Consider the following 7,801-nt stretch of genomic DNA (forward strand, 5'->3'; position numbering starts at 1 on the left):
AAACAGTGTGATGGTTCCTCAAAAAATTAAAAATAGAATTATAAAATGATTCCAGCAACTCTCTTTCTGTGTATATACTCAAAAGAATCGAAAGCAGGGTCTTCAATAGATATTTGTACATACATGTTCATGGCAGCACGATTTCACGATAGCTTAGAGGCAACCCAAATGTCCATTGATGAATGAATAAGCAAAATGTGGTATATAAATACAATGGGATACTATTCAGCCTTAAAAAAGGAAGGAAGTCCTGATACATGCTACAATATGGATGAACCTTAAGGACATTATGCTAAGTGAAATAAACCAATCACAAAAACAGAAACCACTATGGAGAATAGTATGGAGGTTTCTTAAAAAACTAAAAATAGAACTACCATACGACCCAGCAATCCCACTACTGGTCATATACCCTGAGAAAACCATAATTCAAAAAGACACATGTACCACAATGTTCACTGCAGCACTATTTACAATAGCCAGGACATGGAAGCAACCTAGATGTCCACTGACAGATGAACAGATAAAGAAGATGTGGCACATATATACAATGGAATATTACTCAGCCATAAAAAGAAATGAAATTGAGTTGTTTGTAGTGAGGTGGATGGACCTAGAGTCTGTCATACAGAGTGAAGTAAGTCAGAAAGAGAAAAACAAATATCATATGCGAACCCATATATATGGAATCTAAAAAGAAAAAAATGGTACTGATGAGCCTAGTGGCAGGACAGGAATAAAGTTGTAGCCATAGAGAATGGACTTGAAGACACGGGGTGGGGGGAGGGGGAAGCTGGGGCGAAGTGAGAGTAGAATCGACATATATACACTACCTAATGTAAAACAGTTAGCTAGTGGGAAGCAGCCGCATAGCACAGGGAGATCAGCTCGGTGCTTTGCAATGACCTAGAGACGTGGGATAGGGAGGGTGGGAGGGAGGCTCAGGATAGAGGGGATATGGGGATATACGTGTGCATATGGCTGATTCACTTTGTTGTACAACAGAAACTAACACAGTATTGTGAAACAATTATACTCCAATAAAGATCTATTTAAAAGAAAAGCAGAGAGCTTCCCTGGTGGCGCAGTGGTTAAGAATCCGCCTGCCAATGCAGGGGACACGGGTTCGATCTCTGGTCCAGGAAGATCCCACATGACGTGAAGCAGCTAAGCCTGTGTGCCACAACTACTGAGCTTGAGCTTTAGAGCCCACAAGCCACAACTACTGAACCCTCATGCCACAACTACTGAACCCGCATGCCACAACTACTGAAGCCCGTGCACCTACAGCCTGTGCTCCACAACAAGAGAAGCCACCGCAATGAGAAGCCTGCGCACCGCAACAAAGAGTAGCCCCTGCTCACCGCAACTAGAGAAAAAGACCCAATGCAGCCAAAAATAAATAAATAAAATAAATAAAATTTTTTTAAAAAGCAGAAACACTGTTTGATTCCACTTAGTTCCTTAGAGTAGTCAAAATCCAAGAGAAAGCAGATAGGTGGTTGTCCCGGGGCTGGGAGCGGAGTTATTGTTTATTGGGTACAAAGTTTCAGTTTTGTGAGGTGAAAAGAGTTCTGAAGTTGGATGGTGGTGATGGTTGTGCAACAATATGAATGTATTTAATACCACTGAACTGTACACACAAAACATGGTTAAGATGGTAAATTTTAGGTTATGTGTATTTTACCACAATAAGAAAATTTTGAAAAAAATACGGAATTAGTGGTTCTTCCAGAGATGGTGTTCAATGTTTTCTTTTTAAATAAATTTTATGTTATTTATTTCTTTTTATTTTTGGCTGTATTGGGTCTTTGTTGCTGCACGCAGGCTTTCTCTAGTTGCGGTGAGCAGGGGCTACTCTTTGTTCCTGTGTGCAGGCTTCTCATTGCAGTGGCTTCTCTTGTTGTGGAGCATGGGTTCTAGGTGCACGGGCTTCAGTAGTTGTGGCACATGGGCTTCAGTAGTTGTGGCACACGGGCTCCGTTAGTTGTGGCTCGTGGGCTCTAGAGCTCAGGCTTAGTAGTTGTGGCACATAGGCTTAGTTGCTCCGCGGCATGTGGGATCCTTCTAGACCAGGGCTCAAACCCGTGTCCCCTGCATTGGCAGATGGATTCTTAACCACTGCACCACCGGGGAAGTCCTGGCATTCAATGTTTTTCTTTGCTTTTATTTATTTTTTCTTGCAGGAAATTTATTTTTTTAACTGAGGCCAAATAAAAAGAACTATTACCTATGTTTTTGTAATTTACATGGCTCAGTGAAAATAATTTTGATGTTTCTGTCATGCTTCTGATTGTAACCAAAAATTATCTTCCTTGCCTTCTGAGATTCAGTGTGTTACACTGGAAAATAGGTAATAAGTTGATATGGGGCAGGGGCCATGGTGCAGATCCTCTAAAACCCATCTCCTCCACACTCAAGATTATATTTACATTAGCCCATATCCTTGAACTTGGGACCAATCATAAGATCCTACATCCCACGGTTCCCAGAGAAAGAACATAAGAATTAAATATGTATTGACCATTGCCTGCCGGTGTATATTGGGCTAAGTGCTTTCCATGCACTAGCTCATTCAATCCTCCACCCTTTGAAGCAAGTGCATTCCCCATTTTACAGATGTAGAAACTAAGCCTTTGAGAGGGAATTGCCATAGGTCACACATCTAGGAAATGATGGAGTCAAAATCTGAACCCAGGGCATCTGGATCCAGAGCTCTTGTTTTTGCAACTTGCTGTGGCTTTAATGCATCAGAATGCAGCAGCTGCAGGCCTGCATAGACTAGCCTTAGATTCAGAGTTGCTCTGCCATCCCACAGTGGTTAACAGGTTCACACGAGGCCACTGGCAGCTGGTGCCAAACTACCAGGTACAGTATCTGCTCTGAATCTGAAGTTGGTAAGAAAATCAATGACACGTGGAAGAGATGAAGAAAGATTATATCAGATGGAATGTGTGTGTCCAAATATATCTATATATTTAAAAACATGCAACGCCTAAATTTTAGACATACTCTACACACAGAAAATGCACATGCACATTTCTTTATGTGGAAATATAAGTTAGCTAAATTACATTCCTTCTTCTTGATACAATGGTCAAATTTTGCTTAAAAATGCCTTTTATCACAAAATAGGAATAACCTTCTCATTCACTACCTACTGTTTCTTCTCTTATTCCTTAAATTCTCCCCCATCCCCTCTCTTTCTTTGCCTCTTCTCTCATTCTACTCCTTCGTAAGAATTTGAGCAATTCATTTAAATAATGTTGAGTCACATGTTCTTCCTCTTGGAAATCACTTTCCTCTTTGCCGAGACTGGCTGGGTGGGCTGTTACCTTTGGGTAACAATTTTGCCAGAGGTGTTGGAGAAAAGAAGGATGGCATTTCTTCTTAGACATTAACCATCTCATGATGGTTTTATAAGGCCGTACTGGTACCCCAGCATAGAGGCCAACACGGCTAACCTTTATTGAGTGCTCACTGGGTACCAGGCATGGTGAATTTGCTTGCCCAGAGTCATTGGTATATGGCAGATACAGGATTCCACCCAGGTCTCTCTGTCTCTGGAGCCTGTGCTCTTAACCGCTATACTACATTGCCTTTCTTGCCAAGGTCAGGCATAATATGTCCATCCATGGTAACCTTCCCTAGCAGTGTAGACAGTCATGGTAGAGTCACTAGGTGTCACCTGCTATAGGTAGCTCTTGGAGGTGGTACCAGACTGTGGCTGGGCTTTCTGTTCCAGGGCAAAGAGAAATGAGGGTGACATGGAAGGTTCCATTTCTGGAAGAGACAGAAATACCCAAGATTCAGGGAGAAGAATGTGGTGAAGTATATGATATCTGGTCATGGTATTTTAGAGCTGAGCTGGACTTTAGAGATGATCTCCTCTAACTCCTTATTTGTAGTGAGGAAATTGAAGATCTGAGAGCTTAAGTGAATTGTCTAAGGACACACAGCCAGTTAGGTAGATGCAGTGCCAAGACCTAATTTTTTTGATTCAGGAAAAATTGCTTTTTCTACTCCACCTTCACACTACTTGAGGTTTACTTGTTATGAAGAAGTCTCAAAGATCAGAAAATTAAATTGTTTTTAGCAATATAATTTCATGTTATCCAGTCCTGCTGAAAGTCATCATAACAATAACACAAACAGATCTCTCAAATCCAGGGGTTCCAAAACGTTTCTGCCTTTTGCTAAGCTAATATATATAATTTCAAGGTCATATTTATACCACATGAAATTTCCAAAGAACTGGGCAATTTCCTATAAAAACTCAGTTGTGTACTGATTGCCAAGTTGGAAAACTCAGGGTTTCCTGGCAACTCCTACTTTCCTTATGCTCCTGTTTGCTCCTCAGCAAACAACCTCTCCTGACTAACCTCCTCCACGGTGGCCATGGCCCAGCTCTGACCCACCGGCCCTTTCCGATGTTCCTGCCTCCCGTGCTTACCTTTTGCAAGAACCTACAATCTTGCCTTAAACCTTATCAGCTGAATAAACTTAAATGGTAAATTCCTGGCACGGAGTGTCCACATTTCTTTCACATTAGAAAGAATACTGGACTAGAACTCAGGCGAACTCACTTCTGGTCCTGGTTCAAACCCTAAGAAGTCCTTTAAGTTCCCTGGCCTTTAGTTTCTTTGTGGGTGAAATAGGGACAGTAATCGCTGTCTACTTACTTTTCGGGGCTGTTTTGGAGATTTTGAAAGTTAGAAATTCACAGAATCATGGAGACAAATTGGCCCTATTGAGTCTAACCCCCCTATGTTAGAGTTGAGAAAACAGAGACCCAGAGGTTCTGTGACACTCCCCTCCCCAATCCCCTTCGCCCTTGAGGTCACAGACGTTTTGGTTAATGGTAAAACCGGTACGAAGCTTCAGGTCTTCCCCACTCAGTGCTGCCTGTGATGATAAATATGGACGACTGCTTAACATTATAAATCACGAAACTGGCCACATGGAATTATTTAGGTATTAATTAATAGACTGTGTATGGAGTCAGCACTAATCACATTTTTTTCATGCCTTCACAGGGCTGTCAATTGCTGGCAATGTCTAAAGATGGCAAAGATATTCTGTCTAAAGACAAATCCTTCGCCTTCCAGTAAATACAAGGAAAGCAGGAAGTTTAACCAGAGATGTTTAAGCTCAGCCTCCCCCAGCAGCCGTCTCTTGTTGCTTTAAAAAAATTATTATTGAGATACAAGTCACACAGCATAGAATTCACCATTTTAAGGTGTACGTGTCATTGGTTTTTAGTGTATTCATAAGGCTGGGTAACCATCTCTACTATCTACTTCCAGAACATTTCTTTTATGCTGCTGCTTTTGGAGTGTCATTCTGGTCAGGCTGTGTGTGTAGCATCACAGAGGCTTGGCTGTTGATTCAGGCACGTGGTGTCTGGCCCCTGTGTTCATGTTGACAGAGACAACCAGATACCCTAAGATCACCCTCTATTTGGAGAGCTCTGCGTCTACTAAAGGCCTGACTCCCTCAGAGATGAGCCAGGAGGAGGAATGATATAGGCACTGAACCTCAGATTAAGCCCTAACAATGAAAATCAGAACCTGAAAAGCAAAACTCAGTCACCAAAGCTAAAATAGGAGGAGATGTCCCAGGCCAAGAGTGAGGAGAACTACAAGTGGGAAGTGTGGCTGGTATAAAGACACAGGGTTGAAAACCATCGGAGAGTTTGAGTTTTTGAGCACAAGCCACCCGTTCTCCTTGCTTGGTCCTGCAATAAACCTTTCTCTGTCCTCCCACCCCCAAAAAAGTAAAATAAAATAAACTATAAGATAAAATAAAGACGCAGTGTTCAAGTGGTGGAGGAATCTCCCACGGTCATTCTCCTATGCCTCGGACTATTTTTTCTTTTTTTTCCTAAATTTTATTTATGTTTTTGGCTGTGTTGGGTGTTCGTTGCTGCATGCGGGCTTTTCTCTAGTTGCAGAGAGAAGGGGCTACTCTTCATTGCAGCGTGCGGGCTTCTCATTGCGGGGTCTTCTCTTATTGCGGAGCATGAGATCTAGGCACGTGGGCTTCAGTAGTTCTGGTGCGCAGCCTCAGTAGTTGTGGCTCACGGACTTAGTTGCTCTGTGGCATGTGGGATCTTCCCAGACCAGGGATCGAACCTACGTCCCCTGCATTGGCAGGCGGATTCTTAACCACTGCACCACCAGGGAAGTCTCCACCTCGGACTTTTTATGCATGCCGAATCACACCCCCATCCCCTCACTATCACTTGATCTAAGCCTCCTGGGGTCCCTGGGGACCCACTGCTGTAGGTGCCTAACCTTCTTCCCCTACGGTAGCCTTTCTCACCTTGTGGTACTGTGATGACCTGCTTACTTGTCTGAATTCCTGAATAGACCATAAGCTTCTAAAGGGAAGAAGTCCTTAATTTTTAACCTACCCACCCTGCCCTCAGCATCATCTGGCCCCACGCACAATAAAGATTTCATGATCAAGTTATTAAGTTGGCCACAAGCCCAATTTTTCTATGTCCCTACAATGCTCAAATTAAAATCAAGTGCTGGGAATTACCCAAGCATCCTGTAGTTCTTCAAGGTAGCTATACAAGTCAACAATGATGCTTGGTCAAAGCTGCCTTCCTGTAGTTTTCACTAAGTAGCCCTAGTTCTGGTCCAAAGAACAAGAGAGAATAAATCTCTGCCCTCTTCTCTAAGATAACCTTCAAGTATTTGAAATGAGCTGTCATGTCTTTATAGCTTTTATCTGCCAGGTTAAACATATGTACTTCCTTCAAAAATTATGCATTAAATATGGCTTCATTTACTCATTCATTCATCCAACACATATGTTTGAGCATGTTCAATATATGACACTGTGTCAGGGACAGTGGGTTCAAGGGAGGGCATGACCCAGACTCTGCCCTAAAGAAGCCTAAAGACTATGTTGGTTGTGCTGTTCTCGCTCTCCAGAGTTTCTCTAATTGGTCAATACCCTTTTCCAAATGTGGTTTCCAGAACTTGACACTATATTCCCCAGTGGCCTGGCCAGGGCAGAGTTCAGAAGAAATATTACTTCATGATATGGATCCTGCACTTCCCAGAACTTTTGATTGTTCATATTAGTCTTAGGAAGTGCTCAGGGTATACTAATGTAGTGTGTGTATGTAATTTAATACACACAATATTATATAATACATGCATGCAGTTGTGTATGTAATATAAGAAGACATTTGGTTAAAATTTTTGTAAGACTGTCTGTTCTTTGTGATTATACCAAACATGTGGTAGTATTTCTGGTGATAAGAGTTCAAGTCAAAGAGATCCTTATCCTGCCCCCCCCTCAAAAAAACAACAAACAAACAAAAAAACCCGACCATTAGGAATAAGCAGATTGCAATCTTCGTCTCAAACTGAACTCATAAGGTTGGACAGATTTTTTTTTACAAAAGAACATTTCACACTGTCACTAATGGTTCTTTATGGTGTTTCTGAAAATAATTGGAAGGGAAGCATGGACATCTGGCATGTGACTAAAGCTGTTTCTAATTATGGGGGGCTGTTGTCTTCAAAGCAGAGTGGACACTGGGGTACCCTTGGATGGACTCTTCTGTAACGATACTTGTTCAGGACATGGGAGCCTCCAAACTTCACCTATTTAAAGAATGTGGGGTAGGCCACCTCATTTTAGCTTCTGACCTGAATAATCTTGGTCCTTAAAATCCGGCAGGCTTGGGGAGGGCTCACGCCAAGGAGTACTTCCCAGAATTTCTGCTGTCAGTGTCCTTGTCCCTGCGGTGAGCCACAGCCAACCTCTACCTCTGCAGGAG

The sequence above is a fragment of the Phocoena phocoena genome, chromosome 14 (assembly GCF_963924675.1).
Source record: "Phocoena phocoena chromosome 14, mPhoPho1.1, whole genome shotgun sequence".
NCBI lineage: Eukaryota > Metazoa > Chordata > Mammalia > Artiodactyla > Phocoenidae > Phocoena > Phocoena phocoena.